At 46.7% G+C, this 19,725-nt stretch overlaps 1 protein-coding gene across 4 annotated transcripts in view; it reads right to left on the bottom strand.

Annotated features, from left to right (window-relative positions):
* The window catches only part of LOC133351769 (synaptotagmin-like protein 2), an 81,444-nt gene extending 62,713 nt beyond the window's left edge, over positions 1–18,731 (bottom strand). For 3 of the 4 annotated variants that reach the window (XM_061567286.1, XM_061567305.1, XM_061567295.1), the window contains exons 1-2: positions 18,575–18,731; positions 12,511–13,183 (exon numbers count right to left, since the gene is read on the bottom strand). The gene's annotated coding sequence lies outside the window, so the exon portion shown is untranslated. The remainder of the gene's footprint in view (positions 1–12,510; positions 13,184–18,574) is intronic. The other variant, XM_061567314.1, reaches the window with a different exon arrangement.
* Between the last annotated feature and the right edge of the window lie 994 nt (positions 18,732–19,725).

Here is a 19,725-nt window from a genome sequence, read left to right as displayed (position 1 = left end):
GTCACAGCTAAATTTACTGTTTCAAGTGTAAATTTTAGCTGTGACGGTCCCACCTGAAGACGGAGACTTGTGTTGCCTCCGAAACGTCGTGATTTAATTGATTTATTTTCATTTATTATCATTTTATTTCTATTATTTTTTACCTACGTGACTTTACTGAAAAAAATTAATAGTATGAATCCTTGCAGTCACGAAAGCTTCAAATCTAGCTTTAATTTACCTTTGGTAAGCAACAACTCAGAAACTTGACTGGGCCTGGTTAGTGCTAGTAAGGGTGGCCACCAGGCCTTGCCAGGAGTTAACACGAAAATATTTAAGTTTTATACAGCATCGTTCATGCCAATTGCATCTCTCTACGCTCACAGTACAATAATCCGGTGGATAATCACATGAAGGGCTAAATCCTATCCATGCCAATTATGGAGTAACAAACCCAGAAAAAATTGTATAAACAAATCAATAAAATGGAATAAAAACAGGGTAAAAGCAACAAAAAGATTTCACTACAGAGGTGCAGAAAATCTCACCTCGTACAAAGGTCTAGCGATCAGGTACCCACACCAGCAAGAACAATCATTAAACCAATTTTAAACCATTTAAATTTGTTCTGCCAGGTAAGGCCCTCTCTGAGCTATGTAGCTCTTTTTTCAGAAACGACCTGGCCACAAATGGAGAGCTCAACGAAGCGGCTTATCGCGTGGGAATTTCTAGCGGTAGCCTAAATTCTCTAAATGCGTGATTCTCAACGTGAAGGGAAAAGCCAAAGGAAATGCACGCGACCACGGGGAGAGCGTGCAAACTCCATAACATACAGGTGCCAGGGTCGGGATCGAACCCTCCGACCTTCTGCATACCGGGCGACGGAGTTTACATCTCGCCACCCGGTTATTAGTTCTAAGCGTACAGAATGTGAGCTGTGGGCTAGCAGCAGAGGTTCGCAACCGGGTACCCGATCCCCATACCCTACCCGATACCCGGCTACCTGTACCCGGCCGGGTACGGGTACCCGTTTGCGACCCTGGTGCGGCCGGGTACGGGTACGGGTAGGCCGTGAGTCACTGGTGAGTAACCGTTTGTCACTCATTTCCCAACGTCTTGTCTCTTCTCACAATTCAAGTTCCGAGAATCAACCCACCCGCGCCTGCAACATGGCTTCATCCCAGAGGTCGCAATCGGGTACCCGATACCCGTACCCGGCCGGGTACGGGTGTAGGGTACGGGTACGGCCGGGTATGGGTAAGGAATCAAAACCCGCTTGCGACCTCTGGCTAGCAGATGGCAGTGCCAAGTGTCATCTCCCCCCGGTTGCTCGGTTCCCTTCCACGTGAAACGAAACTCTCATTAAATCCCAAAATTGCCCGCAGCGTTGCCACGTGGGAAATATTCCCCTCTCGTACCCGATTAGTGCGGTTAGGAGTCTCACGGCGATGGATAAATATCGTTTTGCTCGCAATTTCAGAGCGGTTTGGAGTCGCGTTACCCACAGAAAATTCTCAGCGGTGGCTTTTTGTTTCTATGGCAACCGCGTGGCTTCATGGGGCATTTCTGAGGCTTGCAAGAGGTTGGAAAAAATTTGGGGGGATAATTTGACCTACCGCAAAGGATTTCGTATGGTTGTGCTGTACGGTAATGAAAATAGTGCATACTTCCCAAGTGCCTTTCGTTGTACAAAATACACACACACGCAGGCACTCGGACCAATCAGACGCGACCACAAAAACAAATAATTCAAGAATGAGAAAGAAAAATGCCTTAAAATAATGTTCGTCTAAAGGCTCAATTTTCAACTAAGGCGGGGGGGGGGGGAGCCAGCAGAGCGAGCGGCCAATGGAAGTGAATTCAACAGCGGGGGGGGGGGGGGGTGTGTTTATTGGGTCGTACCACACGACACTCGTTCATGACGTCTGACGTTTCGCTCTCCGTGCCTGGAGCAATTCGGTTCCATTTGATAGCTTCCAGTACGTACAGCGAACAACACGCGATACAACCCCGATCGAACGCATCGCCCAGATCGTCTCTATCCCTCTGGTGTCATCCCCATAACTGGGGGGGGGGGGGGGGAGGTGGGGGGGTGTTGAAGACCTTGACAGCTGCTTTCCAACCCCGCTGTGATCTTTAGCGTCTTCTCTAGCGGACGGTCTCGTGCCACCGCTCGCGCCATTCCCACCGCCCGATCCCTCGCTTCATTCCTCTTCCCCTTTAATTCCAGCCGCCCCCCCCCCCCCCCCGCCGCACGAGATCACGCGACCCAACGAGAAAGCGGTGGTCCGCTCACGTGAACAGTGCGCACAGGAGCCTCCTTTTGACGTCGACCTGCGACCGGACGACGACTGCGTGTCCCCCCCCTGATCCCCGACACCATCCCGCCCCCCCACTCCCCCAGGGGAGCTCGGCGAGTTAATTTCGGCTGCGTTCTCCGCACACGAACAGAGGACAGGGGTTGGGGGGCAGCTTGAGCTGAAAGGGCAAGGACTTGCAATGTCTCACTGATCAATTACATGTGTGCGGTATAGATTATCTATATTGGCCACGTGGGGGGCGAGGCTGGGGGGTGGAGGAGAAACCGGGCCATTGGGAGGTGGTGCTACCTACACGGCCTACCGTAAACACCCCCTTGGAGCTTGCCAGAAAAGCATAATCACAGCAGTGTGTTTTTCTTTAGTTTTTTCCCAGCCACACTGTATTATTATTATTGAATGACTTAATGGGACCCGGTCGGGGTGCAGTTTGTTTGCGGACAAAGTCTCATCCGACAGGGCACGGCAGGCGCATCAGCAGACGTTTTACTTCGATTACTCGTCGCATTCATCGAAAGTAAGCGCGTGCTGTCTAAGTAAGGAAATGTATTCGCACTTACGGGGTGCTGAAAAACGATTCTTGCAATTAAAAGTGCCTCGCGTCACATCTCATCGATTCAAGTGCCCTGGTTGTAGTTTGGCCTAGAGAACCCCCCGCTGCCAGCTCTCCCTGTGTGGCACAAGGTGAATGCCAGCGCCGGGCTGCAAGCGGGAATTGGCTTGCCAGTAGGGGGCCGGCCAATGCCCGCTTTTCCCAATTAAGCAAACTCGTTTGATTGATGCCCCTTTTGGTGGCGAATAGCCGAGCAGAGCATGGTGGCACAGGCTTGTGATCCGCAGCTTTGGAGGCAAGGGTTGGTAGCTCAAGAAGGGATTTATCTTCTTGGTTCTTTCAGTAAAGTCACGTAAAGTCACGTAGAAGGGAAGTAAATAAAATAATAAAAATAAAACATAATAAAATATTATAAAATATAATTTTATTATGCTTTATTTTATTATTGTATTACTACCCTTCTACGTGACTTTACCGAAAGAACCAAGAAGATGAATCCCTGCAGTCACGAAAGCTTTAAATCGAAAAAAAGAAGGGATTTGTTACACTTGTGAACCTGCTTGGCTGCGCAGAAGATGGCAGAAGAGCGAGCGTGTTCACGAACACCCGTTTGTGTTGACGTTTGTGTGGAGTTTCTCCGGGCACTACGGTTTATTTTCACAATTAGAAACGGAACTGCATACAAGAGGAGGGATTGGCGACTCATTGATGCTTTCCTGGATCAACTAAATCATTATGATTAAAAGGCAAATGATCAAAGATCCAATTGCAGGACCCCTCCTGTTAATGAGCCTGGGTGACGATGTGGCCTTCAAGGATAAATTACATGATTATGTTATTGGTAGGCCGATAACTCAACTGCAGTCAGTAGTGGCTTCAGCAGTCTCCCTTTAGGGCCTCCGAAAACACATGGCCCATTGCGTGGCAAAATTATTTGCCGATGCCGCTGCTGCTGCTGCGTTGGCAGTGGTGCAAGAGCACAACAACAAAACAACCTCGCATCTGTCAATAATGCTGTGGGGCCTTAGGAGAAAAAAAATATAGAAACATCATAGGTGACGTTATGGGCAATGACTGTTCTTCACAGCACATTCGGATATGAAGGAACTGCTTTTAGTGTTTAGTTTGCCGTCCTTCCCTCGCACCTCCGATTAGCACGGTTGACTACGTAGGGTGCGAAATAAGTTCAACATACATAGATGAAACGTCACTTATTGTATATTTTTTTCATTTCAGGCCACAGTGTTAGTGACAACGCGTTCGGAGTATTTTTTGTCCATTTTGAGAAGGTGACATTACCATTTGCATTCGGCTAATTATTTCATTATTACCCTTGGTGTTTTTGCTGCGCCGCGGTGCCTTGGGCCCGCGTCCCTCTCTCGCTCTCGGAGCCTTGGGCATGCCAGTGAACGAGGTGGGGGGGTCTATACGTGGCGTCTGACCGGTTTACGCATTTAAGTTGTTTGCCTGGCGTGTACAGTAGGATGACAGCACAGCAAGACTCGAGTTCGGGATGCTCCGACGGAGACACCTGAACACAGAGTATCTGAAGCGCCACTTTGAATTAATCATTGCACATTCAATTATCGCTCACTCACAGGCTAAGTCCCGCGCTCAACACGGCTCCTGCAATATCCATACAGCGGAATAATTGCTCTCACAAGCTGCAGATCAATTTGCCCTGAATGTGCCCTGATCTCACTCTATGCTTAGCTGGGTTTGAGCCTGGTTCGGACTTGGATGGGTATCCACCAAGGCTTGCCAGGCGTCGTAGGTGTTGGCCTGCCTGAGCTTTGGCCAGGAGATGGCATCATTGTGTGTCCACTTCCCTGTGTACATGGTGGTGGGTTTTTTTCTTTCACCAGGCACTTTGGGTTCCCCTCTCACGTCAAACATCGGAATGCAGGACGCTCCTGAAAAATAAGAGCCCTGAGACTCGGTAAGGCTTTCCCGAATACATAATTGTCGTTATTGCCGTCATCCATGGCTGTGTCACGTATCGCCGACTCCAACTATTCCCCTCTGCACCCTTCCCAAACCCATCTCTTACAATTTCAGGACGATACAGAATGCCACTGCCACACTGCCTGCACCCACTCCCATAAATGTGACCACCTCACACCCAATAACCAAGCCCCTCCCTCACTGGCTCCCAATCCAGTCTCGGATCGACTACACGTCGGCTTTCGCGAATATTCTGGCAAATCGCCCGATGATGCTGGATGTAATTACCAGCGAAACGTCGTACTCAAATTGTGAATGTTGTGGATTCACTCTTCAACACGCCGGTGTGCTGAAGTAGTAACACTATGAATCCACGGTGTTTTGTAATCTAATGGTCAATTAAAACAAAAATTCACACTGCAACAAAAACATTCGGAACTGGTTTTGTCTATGGGGAGTTCTGCCATCACGAAAATGGATTACACAATCCTCTTGTATGGCACAGAGTGACGTTTAACCTGTTACACAAGCGTTTATTGCAAGTTATGAGTGGAGAGGGGAGGGGTGCCTGTGGCCATCATCATCCAGGATAAACGAGTACCACTTTGCAAGGAAGTCAAACATTGTGGTTGGTCCTATGGATAGACTCGCCCCCAGCCATAGGAATGTGGAAATTCCACCTCTGGTCTGGTTTGCAAACAGGAGATGTGGAAATATGTATGTGCAGAAAAAAAATCCAGGCTTCATATACATTTATTTAAAACAGCTAATTAAACGTTATCTCTATTATTACAGATGTTATAATCTATCGTGATGGAACCTCGGCTAACCTCTTTGAACAAAAGCCAAGGTGGTTACGTTTTTTTTCAATCAGTTTCTCTACACACACGCACGTTAATTAAAACCCAGCAAAACATTGTTAATTAACAGACAGTGTGTGACGTTTCACACTTCCATTGCAAAACCTTTCTTCGGTTTGATATTATTGTCATATATTTATTACAATATATTTATTACAATTATAAATAATTATTAATTATAATGTTTCCAGGTCCTAAATAAATACAATTAATATATTTAAAAAAATCAATAATCATATTACAATTATATTATTGAGCGAGAGTCCCTGGCTCCTACGCATTTCCCATAAATATGCTAAATTCCTCTTGAAATGCAAATTATTTTGTCAAGGCGCTCTTCTTCCCCTTCCAACCCAGCTTAAATATACGCTCCAAGCTTGGTGGTGTTTCATTCTTCACCTGAGGACGTCTGCTTGCATTGTAGCCAAAACGTCGTGAGAATTATTTAATTACGTTTTATTTTTATTATTTTATTATTTCCCTTCTTCGTGACTTTACCGAAAGAACCAAGAAGATCTTATCAGGCAGTCGAGACAAATTTGAAAATCCATACAAAGAAATGTCAAGCGCTTTTCATGATTATTGTAGTAATTGTTATTTTAAACTTCACATCGCACTCCCGGCATCTCAGGAAGGACGCTGCGACAGCGGTTCAACGGCCAGCAGGGCACCGAGACTCGCGATCCAGAGGTCACCGGTTCGATTCGATGGTCCGGCACGGCAGTTGAGAGACACCGGTGCCAGTTTCTCAAATCCCACCCGCCAATCGCCTCTGTCTGCCCAGCAGCATAGATGGGTAAACCACCCATCCGGTAGGTCACGTGTGTGGTGGGGTAAACTGTGGGTACTCCGACCTCTTTCAAGTCATCCCGCAAGTGTGCTGGAATAGGCCAACAAAATCCACGAGATGGGTTCTACACTAGGAGACATCTCCTTTACCAGTGGCAAAATATAGTAGTAGGTTTTTACCCTTTAAACTGGTACAAAACTGACACATTTATACAAGGCATCATGTTTGCAATAACCGCAACACAAGCAGTCAAAATGCAAACAAAAATAAACAACTCTGATGATGGTAATGATATGCACTGTCATTGAAGTTGATTGGTCCACACCCGATAAAGCTTTCCTTAGAGCCTAGTCTCCATTGGTGTTGGACCAGATGACGCCATTTATTTTTGTTTGCATTTTGACTGCTTGTGTTGCGGTTATTGCAAACATGATGCCTTGTATAAAGGTGTCAGTTTTGTACCAGTTTAAAGGGTAAAAACCTACTACTATGAGATGGGTTCTCTCAAACCCACTCGGGTGGAGGCCCTCGCAACAGCAGCGGTGGTGGGAACAAAAAACTGCAGGGCTGCACCTTTCTCTTCATATCTACCGTGGGTATTTCAACAATACGCGTGAGCAAATGCGTGATTGTATCTGGAAGCAGTGAAGATTCCTGTCAAAATACGTAATAACGTCATGGCAATCTACAGCCCTCAATCAATGCAATGCTGGTTGAAGGCCTCCCAACACATCTCGGTAATGACGCTTATTTCACCATACTTCACCACGCTGGTTAGTGCAGGTTGACAGAGTGGGGGGGGGGGGGGCAGTGCTCAGCACCGGTTCAGATATCGCTCATAAATGATGTTAACCCCCACCGAGAATCCAACTCAGGTCACTGAGGTCACAATACAGCCCTCGAACCAATGCACCCACATCCCTGCGTTAGCATTGCTATTAACAACAGTACGGTTGATTTTATAGCCCTAAAATGCAGTACAGTTAATTTCACGGGCGTAAATGCTTTATCAATTATATTCACCATTCAGGGTCATAACGTGTAATTACCTCGTTGATAAAACACTGCCTCACCATCGCTTGCGCGTTCCCCCCACCCCGGTACAAACTCTCAATGCAGGAGCGATTTCCCAAGCGCCTGACCAAATATACCCACGAGACCAGTTCGCCTGCATAGCCCCACGTTGACTTCTTGCCAAGAGCTTTAGCAGTGACTTGGTCAGAAGACATCGACCCCACACCCCACCCCCCGCAGAATGTTGGAAGCAAGTGCTGTTAACAAGCAGCACACACCTGTGAAGGCCTGGCACGGCACATCAGGTGGGCGGGGTGGCCAACATCACACACGACCGCCTTTGTCTCCCCCGGTGCCAATTTTTTTTTTTCACGAGTCGCGACGGGGACTCGTTTAAGGCCGAGTCGACCTCGAGGAGGTCCAGCACCGGATCAAATCTTCGCCGTCGAGCGGGAATCAAACTCGGGTCACCGGGTTCGTAGCTCAGCGCGTGGACCCGCTCGACTGCAGCTCCCCCGCTATCTTTGTCCAACAAAACACACATTTTACGGACAAGCGAATGCTACTGAAAATGAATTTCCTTCCTGCAAATGTCATCCTGACAGCCCTTTGTCGTCCACTGCTGAACGAAGGCAGCCCCCATGCCGTGTCAGTCATCACGGTTGTATTGACCATACTTCGGCATGCTGGTCAGCGAGTTGAAGGGGGGAGGGTGGGGGTGGTGGTGGTGGTGGGGTTACGAAACTGGTTCAAAATATCTCTCGCCACCGATGTGAGCCGGTGCCGGGCATCGTACTCGGGTCATTGCAGTGGGCCGACCACTGCGCAACAATCACCCACGTTTACGTGAAAATGCACACGTGCCCTTTCGAGAAACTATAATAGGAAACATAAACCTCTTGTCAGGCGGGTGCTGGGCTGGGTCCTACACCGTCAAATGTCCCTTCGGGGCCCCCCACTGTCTGTAGCGGTGAATCAGCGTCACGGAGCCCCCCCCCCCAACACACACAACAGCTCTACTGCCCCCCCTGCCCCCCAATCTGAGAGGAGCTGGAGTCAGAGCAACACAACTGTCGGGACGCACGATCAGCTGCTCTGCTGGTTGCAGGATCGCACCACTGCTAGGGGTTGATGATCATCAGCAGCAGGAGCAATGCTCAATCCACTGCTGGACTAAGGCCTCCGCAAGCCGCTGCCATCCTCTCCGAATCCTGCGATACAACAATCCACCCAGCCGGGCCCCTGCTGCAACACACGGGCTCATCTCATCGCTCCATCTCCTCAACGGTCGCCTGCTCGGACACGTTCCATCCCTTGGCTGCCGCCCCGTCGTATTTTACATGTACATTATCGGAACGGAATTGAAAGAAAAAATATTATAAAATATCTACATTGGTACGTCTTCAGGTTCGAAGACGAACCTGAGGCTCGCACAAGGCCATGCGGGAGGGCGTGGCACAGTTTGGCACCAGCCTTCAGAGTGCGATCGTGCCGCTACGATTCTCTAGGCCGAATACAACGTCTTAAACAACAACGACGCTACGCCACTCTAAATAAATTAACTCAGAGCCGCTTGCGTGTTCCGAGATTCAGTGGCGAATGGAACACCCACCCCGCAACCTGCAGGGTTAAGAAGATGGGAATGGAAGACGCAAGTTGTTGTCTCAGCTGCTGGCCCTCCTTCTGGGTTGGGCTGCGTGCTGAGCATTTTTTCCCTCGAGTTTTCATTCCACCAACCTGAAGATAAAGCGTGGCGAAAGCTCGAGAGGGAGATATGCTCGCGGCTGCACCCGGAGAACCGCACCAAGAGTTACGATGAAAGTCTGCTGTTACGTTTTTGAAAGTTTGGTCGAGAGCGATTCTACATTTTTGGGGTTGGGTTACGAATTTAAAACACGCGCGACGTCGCCTCTTGCGAAGCCGCTTAGCAATCCGATCGTGGTCCTTCTGGGTTGGGCTGCGGGCTGAGAATTTCTTCCCTCGAGTTTTCATTCCACACCCGTGAAGATGCCTGCAGCCGTAGCGCGTGGTGAAAGCTCCAAAGGAGATATGATCAACACGCGACTCAACCCGGAGAACCGCACCAAGGGTTACGATGAAAAGTCTACGGTTATGGTTTTACAGTTTGGTTTGCGAGTGATTCACATTTTCAGGGTTAGGTTATAAATTTTTAACTCAGCGCGACGTCCCCTCTTGCGAAACATGTCAGACGGGTCGATTAAAGATGACTCCATCGCAGGTTGGGTGGAGTGGCGTGGGCGCAGTGGTTAGCGCACTGTGCTACGAATACGACTTCATCGGTTCAATTCCACGGCTGTCCATGATTGGCAAGCGATATCGGAAACCGGTTGACAACAGCAGGCTGTATGTTTCAGAAATAATGCCTCGCATTAACTGCAAGATACATTGACCAACTGACCACGACCAAACTGGCTCACGCTGACACTCGCTGGCCACCCAACTTCCTGTAGGATCAGCTACAATCTGCTCTACTATCTGATTTTTCATACCATTTGTCATACTAAAATACATTGCTAAAACAACAAAGTTCCCCCGTATAGCCTTAACAGACTGTAGGAGCAAGTGCTGTTAGCGGAGTAGCACCTATCAAGGCCGGCACGGCACACAAAGGGGTGGGTGGTCAGCACCATGCCTGACCACATTCGCCTCCCTAGTGCAGATGTTTACACACATCACCAGGTACTCATTTGAGGCCGAGTCGACCTAGGAGAGGCCTAGGACCGGTTCAAATCATCGTCACTGGTGTCGACCGTGAGTGGGAATCGAACCCGGCTCACAGGGTTCTTAGAGCAGTGTGCTAACCGCTGTGCCACCGTTCCACACATTGCTAACACACACGCACAAATTTACAACTCCCTGTTGTCACTTTTAAAAAATAAAATGTTGGTCATTTGTTTGCATTTTATTTCCAATGGTTCCTTCGAGTCATGTCAACAAAATACCGAGAGACATCGCACTCCCCGGCTTTTACATTCCTCCTCGAACACACCTGGGTGGTGTAGCCGTCAACAGCATCAGAACATCAACAGCAGGCCAATGCGCACAAGACGAAGTCAGTGCGATTAGTGGCCATCATGCAAGTTGAACTTTGAATCGAAATAATACATCCATAGGGGACTCGGAGATACATGGAGACACACAGATCAAAAAGAGATACGCAGAGATACACCAAGACAAGCCACAGTCATTGTGATTGTCGCCATTCAACCCAAGCTATGGACCATATAGTAAGCAACTGTCGTCTGCGTTCCTTCAACACAGGAACAGCAACACTACACCAACTCTTTCCAGAAGGCCTCTCATCGTGGCCAGAAGACCTTGACATTTAGCTCCTCAACCACCTTGCTGTCATCATTTGCAACGAATAGGACGCAAAATTCTGCAATCGAAACTATCATCAAGTAGCGCAGAGAGCAGTGCATCACCCTGCTTTATCCCCATGCTCAAGGGTGCACTTCCACACACACCCTGCTACAGAGAGCCACAATCGTCGCATGGTCCATCACACCATTGTTTCAATTCTCAGAGCTGGAAGTAGCTGAAATCATAGAATTATTTTTTAATACAATTGGAAAAAATTTCGATTTAAAGCTTTCATGACTGCAGGGATTCATATTCTTGGTTGTTTCGATAAAGTCACGTAGAAGGGAAATAATAAAATAATAAAAAACATAACAATTGGAAATGTTTTGTTGTTGTGCAGTCATCATTGACCAAGCCGAGACCATCGGCTCACGACGTTAGAGAATGCAGTTTGAATCACAGCCGGCTGAATCGCAGATCAGAACCCACCAGCTCAGATCTAACCTGGGGTGCAAGGGTGGGGAGATGTCAGCTGTCAGCTACCTCGCCTGGTAAACAGGAGAGGTCGTGGGTTTGATCCCAACCCTTGACGCCTGTATATTTGGAGTTTGCATGTCTCTCTGCCCGTGGTGGCGTGGATTTTTCTCCGGGTCCTTCCTCCAATTTCCCTTCTCCACATTTAGAATTTGGCTACTATAAATTTCCACGTGATAAGCCACTTCGTTGAGCTATCATTTGCGGCCAGGTCACTTCTGAAAAAGACTGTTTAGCTCAGTGGGCCTTACCTGGTAAAATAAAAAATAAAACTTTAGTTTAACCTCTGAGCCACACAACCAACTCAACTAGCTGTTAATATAACACACAGCACATTGCAACTCACTACACTAGAGAACGCAGATTAGTTCACAGGGGCGAGACCAGGCATTGCTACCACCTAAGGTAGAAAGAAAGTACAAATGTCGATTTAAAGCTTTCGTGACTGCAGGGATTCATCTTCTTGGTTCTTTCGGTAAAGTCACGTAGAAGGGAAGTAATACAATAATAAAAATAAAACATAAAATAATTCTCACGACGTTTCGGCCACAACGCAAGCAGCCGTCCTCAGGTGCAGAACAGGTCTTCCCGACTTTACCGAAAGAACCAAGAAGAAGTACAAATTTATTTACATGGCTACCTTTATAACCCACTCATTTGAAATGGCCATCATGTAATTCACCAGTTTTTTGGGGCCACATCAAGAAAGCAGAGCCACTCAATCAACGCCACCTCGGGTGACCCCTAACAAGCAAAATGCCTGTTCTGGGCTCATGGACTAGTTTAACCACGGGCGGCTGAAACCTGGATTCAAACCCAGGATGCTCTGACCCCTCAGCCAGCCGGCGACCTCATCATTTGTCAACTTCCGCTAAAATGCAAATCCTGGAATGGGGTGTATCCCTTCGTGCAGGGGATAAGGGTGGAGCAGAGAGTCACTTCAATATTTCAATTTAAAGCTTTCGTGACTGCAGGGATTCATCTTCTTGGTACTTTCGGTAAAGTCACGTAGAATGGAAATAATAAAATAAAAAATAAATAAATATTATATTATATAATATTATTTTATGATGTTTTCGTTTTATTATTTTATTATTTCCATTCTACGCTGACTTTACCGAAAGAACCAAGAAGACACTTCAATATTGTTTATTTCATGGCACAGCTGAAGGGCGAGGGAGCTGCAGTACTCACTTGCAGCGGTCTTCTTCCTTCTGCTTGAGGTCCGCATCCCGTTTGAGCACTTTCAGGATGGCCCTTTGTTCTTCCTCCGTCAAGTAACTGAGGTCCAGCATTTTGTCGCAGGGATAGGTCCAATCTGTGTGCGTGTGTGTGTGTGGCAAAGCCTCCTTTCCTCCCTCACTGGTCACCAACTCGCTCGCACGTCGGTTAAAGTTTTATTCCTTACTGATGTATGTTAAACTTAGACAACCACCAATTTTCGAAGTGCCCTTTGAGTAAAGCTGCTTTGTAAACAGCCGGTGCGATTAGTGTCGTCCGTAATGTAGTCCTACGATGCGCAACTTTTTAAAATACTGCGACCTCCGTGCCGAAGCTGCCCCTGGCTTGGGCGAGTCACCCAGTTTTAAAGGTGGGGTCCAGACGAGTCACATAGTCCGCGTGACTAAGTGCTTGGCAAGGAAAAACGAGCATCACAACTTTGTATTTTCACCACATCTTCAAACACGGCTAGTGCAACAGTTGAAAGCTTAAAAGAAAAAGTTAGACAGTAGAATCGAGGGGACCCCCCCTGTGTGTTCTGAATGATCCTATCGCCGTGTTTGTCAACGCATGCTCTGTTGAACTCTTGCCAGAGTTCACCGCGCGTGCCGTGGCCGGATTGTCAGGCCAAGAGAGGTGGGTGGTTCTGGAAAAGAAATGAAATGTAAAAAAATGAGTGCAAGCAGACATGTCAAACAACGATGTACACACGTGGAACTTGTAAGGCATACAAAGACAAAGATCCCCCGTACAGCCTTAACATAATATTGGGGAAAGTGCTGTTTCGCAAGTACATGTGAAGACAAGAGCTTTACATGACGGGGTGGGTTGGCCAGCACCACGCCCGGTTTAAGACAAACTTTGCACGAAACGCTTCGAGATGTTTTTTTTATTAAATGTTGTGTTATGTTTTTACGACACTAGGCTTTTTTGTTTCAGCAAAGCGTTAAAGTATATGACCGAGTACAAGTACTGAGTGTTCTACTGTAAACCTACAGGCTGGTTGGCTTGAAACTAATTTGTGTTTTGTCTCCTTTCATATTTCCTTCATTGTTTTCTCGAGTTGTATTCCAAACATGTTACTGGTATCATGTCACGAGATGACGATCCATTTTGATCTCTTACAGGGCATTGCAACCCTCCGTATAGCAAAATACGGCCCATAAAAAGCAGATATCAACATCGTATCGGGGTGCTTTCCCAACCGTTCCAAGACAAATCAACCAATATTTGTAATTCTCAGAGATAGAATATAAGAAATGTAAGTTTGGAACCAAATTCATCATGATAATTTTTCTACAGGCCATTTGGTAACGGAGCTGAGACCAATCAACTTCCAATGAGAACCCAGTTTAATCACACGCCTGGATTTAAAGCTCGGATCTCAGAGACGACAACTCAATGCCCTGGCCTCTCTGGCAGCCGACTACCACAATGAATATATTCATCTATTATTGTTATGTTGAAAGATGAGTTAATTATTGTATTATCCATAATGCTCAACAATACAGAATTTAATACAGTATTGTTTTTTGTGTGAAAACAGGACTCCCATTATGCACACATGACTCCTCGTAAAAAGGTGTCAGTTTTGTTGCCAGAAAGAAGGGGAAAAATCCTATTATTATATTTTGGTACTGGCAAAGGAGGTCTAATGATGTAGATGCTCACCCCGAGCCCTCATTACTTTGATAGTGCATTGTCTTTGAACTGTACGCCTTTTAGCTGTACTCTCTGGTCGAGCACCAATTGAGACGAGGCTCAAAAGAAAACCGAGCCTTGGTGTGGACCAATCAGCTTCAAGGACAATGCATATATTATCAGTGTGTTTTTTGCTTGCATTTTGACCACAAGTATTGTGGTTAATGCACACATGATTCCCTGTAAAAAGGTTTCAGCTTTGATAATTGGTTCTTTACCCTTCTATCTGGCAACAAAACTGACACCTTTTTACAGGGAGTCATGTTTGCATAGACCGCAATACCTGAAGTCATAATACAAACAAAAGAACATAACTCTGATAATGTGCACTGTCCTTGAAGTTGATTGGTCCACACCCGAGACAGCTTTCCTTAGAGCCTAGTCTCATATGGGTTGGACCAGATGACGCCAAAAGGCGCACAACTCAAAGACAATGCACCATCAGAGTATGAGAGCTCGGGTCAAGCATCTACACTATGGGAACCTCATTTGCCAGTAAAAATATGATAATTGGTTCTTTACCCTTCTATCTGGCAACAAAACTGACACCTTTGACACCCATAGTGTAGATGCTTGCCCCGAGCTCTCATACTCTGATGGTGCATTGTCCTTGAGTTGTGCGCCTTTTGGCGTCATCTGGTCCAACCCATATGAGACTAGGCTCGAAGGAAAGCTGTCTCGGGTGTGGACCAATCAACTTCAAGGACAGTGCACATTATCAGAGTTATGTCTTTTGTTTGTATTTATGACTGCAGGTATTGCGGTCTATGCAAACATGACTCCTTGCAAAAAGGTGTCAGTTTTGTTGCCAGATAGAAGGGTAAAGAACCAATTATCATATTTTTACTGGCAAATGAGGTCCCCATAGTGTAGATGCTTGCCCCGAGCTCTCATACTCTGATGGTGCATTGTCCTTGAGTTGTGCGCCTTTTGGCGTCATCTGGTCCAACCCATATGAGACTAGGCTCGAAGGAAAGCTGTCTCGGGTGTGGACCAATCAACTTCAAGGACAGTGCACATTATCAGAGTTATGTCTTTTGTTTGTATTTATGACTGCAGGTATTGCGGTCTATGCAAACATGACTCCTTGCAAAAAGGTGTCAGTTTTGTTGCCAGATAGAAGGGTAAAGAACCAATTATCATATTTTTACTGGCAAATGAGGTCCCCATAGTGTAGATGCTTGCCCCGAGCTCTCATACTCTGATGGTGCATTGTCCTTGAGTTGTGCGCCTTTTGGCGTCATCTGGTCCAACCCATATGAGACTAGGCTCGAAGGAAAGCTGTCTCGGGTGTGGACCAATCAACTTCAAGGACAGTGCACATTATCAGAGTTATGTTATTTTGTTTGTATTATGACTTCAGGTATTGCGGTCTATGCAAACATGACTCCTTGTAAAAAGGTGTCAGTTTTGTTGCCAGATCGAAGGGTAAAGAACCAATTATCATATTTTTACTGGCAAATGAGGTTCCCATAGTGGTTTCAGCTTTGTTGTCAGAAAAAAGGGGAAAACCTCTATTATTATATTTTGGACCTGGCAAAGGAGGTCTAATTATGAGGACTCCCATCGTCATGAAGAGTGATTGCTCTTGCAAAACAATATCTGGCAACTCAGCAGTATTTGTTTAACAGGACCGACCCTGTTGATGAGACTCCAAAAAAGTCAAAACCCAGTCCACAGTTTGCTTGTTTAAACCAATACTCCAGGCTAACATTGTTCTGGAAAGTCGCTTGACACACAGTCGAACATTTTTGCATTTAATTTGTGCCAAATCAACGACACATTACATTTCATAATTAAAGTCCCCAATTGTATGTGATCATTGACAAGTCCAAATCGTTCACAAGTCAGGTGATTCACTGCGTTAAGAAGTCAGAAGCATCAATAACTCAGGACAGAAGTAAAAAAAAAATCAAGCCAACACAGCAACATTCTTTGCTTGAAGTCAAACCTTCCCTGAAGGAGCAAAAGATTAATTGAACCAGCCCAACCAGTTTAAAATCTCGTTCTCTGGCTGTGTTTGAACAAAACTCTGTTGTAATACTGGTAACCAATGTACACTCCTAAAACAACGTTAAACTTATGCGGCTCGGGAGGGTGGGGGGAGGTTATTTTATACACGTGCGAGTTAAACACGTTGACAATTTTACCCTTAACCTCGCCAAACTAACTCAACTGTTCGCCTTCCAGCAGGAAACCCATACGGAACAGAGAGAGAACATACGAAATCCACCCAAAAAAGGCACCCGAGTTGAGACTATTGACTAAAAATAAGGTCAAAACTAAAACTGGTGTTGATTCATTTTATTCATAAATTGGCACGTGACAACTTTATTCATTGGCTGTGTCGAGTGGAGGAGAGTTCACGACACACATTTTTTACTTACGCGATGTGACACGGAAAAATAAATAATGAAGGCCAATCAGTTTCATAGACAATGCATATATTATTATCAGAGCATGTTTGTTTACATGTTCGCCATAAGTACTGTGTGTGGTCAAAGCAGACTTGATTCCTTGCAAAACGTAATCTATTTGGTGCTTGAACACCTTACAACCTCCGGTTTAATTGCCAGAAAGGGTAACAGCTATTCTTGTTTTTTTTTCATCACTAAACTGCCAGGACGCTGCAGGGTTGGGGGGGGGGGCCTTGATGTGCCACGTATTGCCATTCCCGAGAATAGAATCGACAGCCACCAAGCCAGCGAGAGGGTGGGTGGGGTGGGCTTAAATCCACCCGCTGGTCTTAAAGTTGCCGTAGTCATTGCGATTACAACAAAGCCAACACGAAGCCAGAATTAATGTCAAGCCCAAGCCCAGGCCATTCACACAAATAATGGCACTGCATTCCGAGTGATTGCTTCAAGGAGGTCTCAACCCACATCCCACCTCCATGCATGGCCAGTTAATGAGCTTCCTGCTTCTGGCCAGGGCTCATTTTGTGCAACGCAGCTTTTAGCAATCCGCCCGTGGAATGTTTCGTTGAAGGGAATGAGGTGACATTAAGCAACATTTCGGACGATCAGTGAACCAACGCCCTGTTGACACGATGCAGTAAATCCCTTGAAAAAGATGGACTCATTGTAGGGCACATTTCGTATGTTTTAGTTTTTGCTCGTGTGTAGTAGTAGTAGTTTCACACGTAGGCTTTCGCCACCAATATTATTCATAATCAACGTTTTTGGGTTTAGATCGCGTTATTTATAAATGCTTCAACACACCGGTGGGCTAAAGCAGTGAACTATTTGTCTTTTGTCAACGTGACACTTTTTTACTGATTGGCCGTGTCGGGTGGTGGAGGGTTACGACACATTTATAAATAACGCGATCTAAACCCAAAAACGTTGATTATGTAGTAGTAGTAATAAAGCCGCATGCATGTACAGTAGTTCTGTTATTTTTGATTATTTTCTTTTAACCTATCTACGTGACTTTACCGAAAGACCCAAGATGTACAGTATACACACACACATGTAGTCTACGTGCTTAACTTTGTAACTACGATGCATGGTGAAGCTTAAAAGGAGGGGTATTATTATACTATGCAAACGCCTCACAAGGTAAAAAAAACATCACGGCGACTGATCACAGTTGCAATGTTCATATTTTGCTATTTGCACCGTCACACAATCAATGTTTTTGTGACTAAATACTTTGTATACCGCCGTGAAGACAGCTTTGTCCGCAGTGTCTAGATGTACTGGAACACAGATTATTCTCACACTCGGCGTAAACTATTAACGCATGAGGACGGCTGCTTGCGTTGTGGCCGAAACGTCGTGAGAATTATTTTATTATGTGATATTTTTATTCTTTTATTATTTCCCTTCTACGTGACTTTACCGAAAGAACCAAGAAGATATTAACGCACTGTTAGGAACTCCGGATTGTGTGAACACAGATAGAAACATAAGCTTTACAAGCCCCCCCCCCCCCAAAAAAAAAAATCGTAACTTTCGTGCGATCAAATTATTAATTTACTCGACTCCAGCCACACGGCAACACGACGTAACAGCCAGCTCAAAGCGAACTATTCAATCCGTGTACGCAAATTACTAGGAAAATGTTGCAATTTTTTTTTTTACCCTTTACTGGCACTAAAACAGCTGTTAAGATGTTCAAACACCAAGTAGATACACCGAGAGCATTGCAGGGCATCAAAGTCTGCATTTAAGCGCACGCACTTGCGCACAAAACACGCACACTGCCACGAGCATTGTTTGTAAACGCATCGCACGATTTAACCCCGTCGTTGATGCAGACAGCGCAGCAGCAGCAGCATCCTTCATCAACAGGCGCGTGTAGGGTTAGTGGTGGTAGTGGTGGTCGTACTCACGCGGTTTACTTTGCTGCTGCTGCTACGGAGCGAGCTTGTGGCTGGTGGAAGAGCCACACGGGAAGGAGATCCACAGAGACTCTCCGCCACCTGCAGTAACTTTTACAGCTCCCCCGGAAGGCGGATGCCTTGAATGTGCCAAACCTCAGCCACCTCCCTAACCAGGTCCCCCCCATTGGCTTTGAGACATCATGAATATGAGCCACCGGTGACGACAAACCACGCCGTGACAAAGCGCTGTGTGTGTGTGTGTGTAGGGGGGTGTTGTTTCGTGCCATGCGTGGGGAGCGGTAGTGTAGTGGTTAGCGCTACGAACACGGGCGACGCGAGTTTGAGTGCCGCTCACCGGCGAGCACCGGTGACGATTTTCTGAACCGGTCCTGGGCCTCCCCCTAGGTCGACTCGGCCTCGAATGAGTACCCGGTGCGGTGTGTAAACCTCGCCAATGGGGGAGACAAAGGCGGCCGGGAAGTGGTGTTAGCGAGAAACTCATGAAGGCTGGCACGGCACGCGAGGGGGGTGCGTGGCCAACACCACGCCCGACCGCCTTTGTCTCCCCAGCGGCGATGTGCGCACACAACGCCAGGTACTCATTTGAGGCTGAGTCGACCCAGGGGAGGTCCATGACCTCACCGCCGAGCACGACACGAGGCGGAGATGGGACGTGACGTGCGGATGAAACGTGAAAGCACTGCCCCCGTAAGTTGGCGTGCTTAGAGCTATGCGCGTGTTGAGAGAACGCGCGCGTTCAGCCACGATGGGACCAGGGGCTGATGGGTGCCTTGTATCGTTCAGCGCACCAGGTGCCTCCACCGAGAAAACAGCAGCAGCAGTAGCAGCAGCTCGTGTGTTATCAGGACTCATCCAAGAGCCAGGCTTGAGTGTGGTTTCATGAAGTGTTGGATAAACTCAAGGATCATAGTAATAGGTTTTTACCCTTTCAACTGGTACAAAAACTGACACCTTTATACAAGGGATCATGTTTGCAATAAAAACAACACAAGCAGTCAAATGCAAACAAAAAGAAACAACTCTGATTATGATGATAATGATATGCACTATCCTTGAAGTTGATTGGTCCACACCCGAGACAGCTTTTCTTAGAGCCTAGTCTCCATTGGTGTTGGACCAGATGACGCCAAAAGGCGTAC

This window comes from Lethenteron reissneri, chromosome 5 (assembly GCF_015708825.2).
Source record: "Lethenteron reissneri isolate LAM-NWPU_2019-01 chromosome 5, ASM1570882v1, whole genome shotgun sequence".
In the NCBI taxonomy this organism is placed as follows: domain Eukaryota; kingdom Metazoa; phylum Chordata; class Hyperoartia; order Petromyzontiformes; family Petromyzontidae; genus Lethenteron; species Lethenteron reissneri.
Note: the sequence above shows the minus strand (reverse complement) of the source record. Positions and strands in the feature narration are given on the sequence as shown.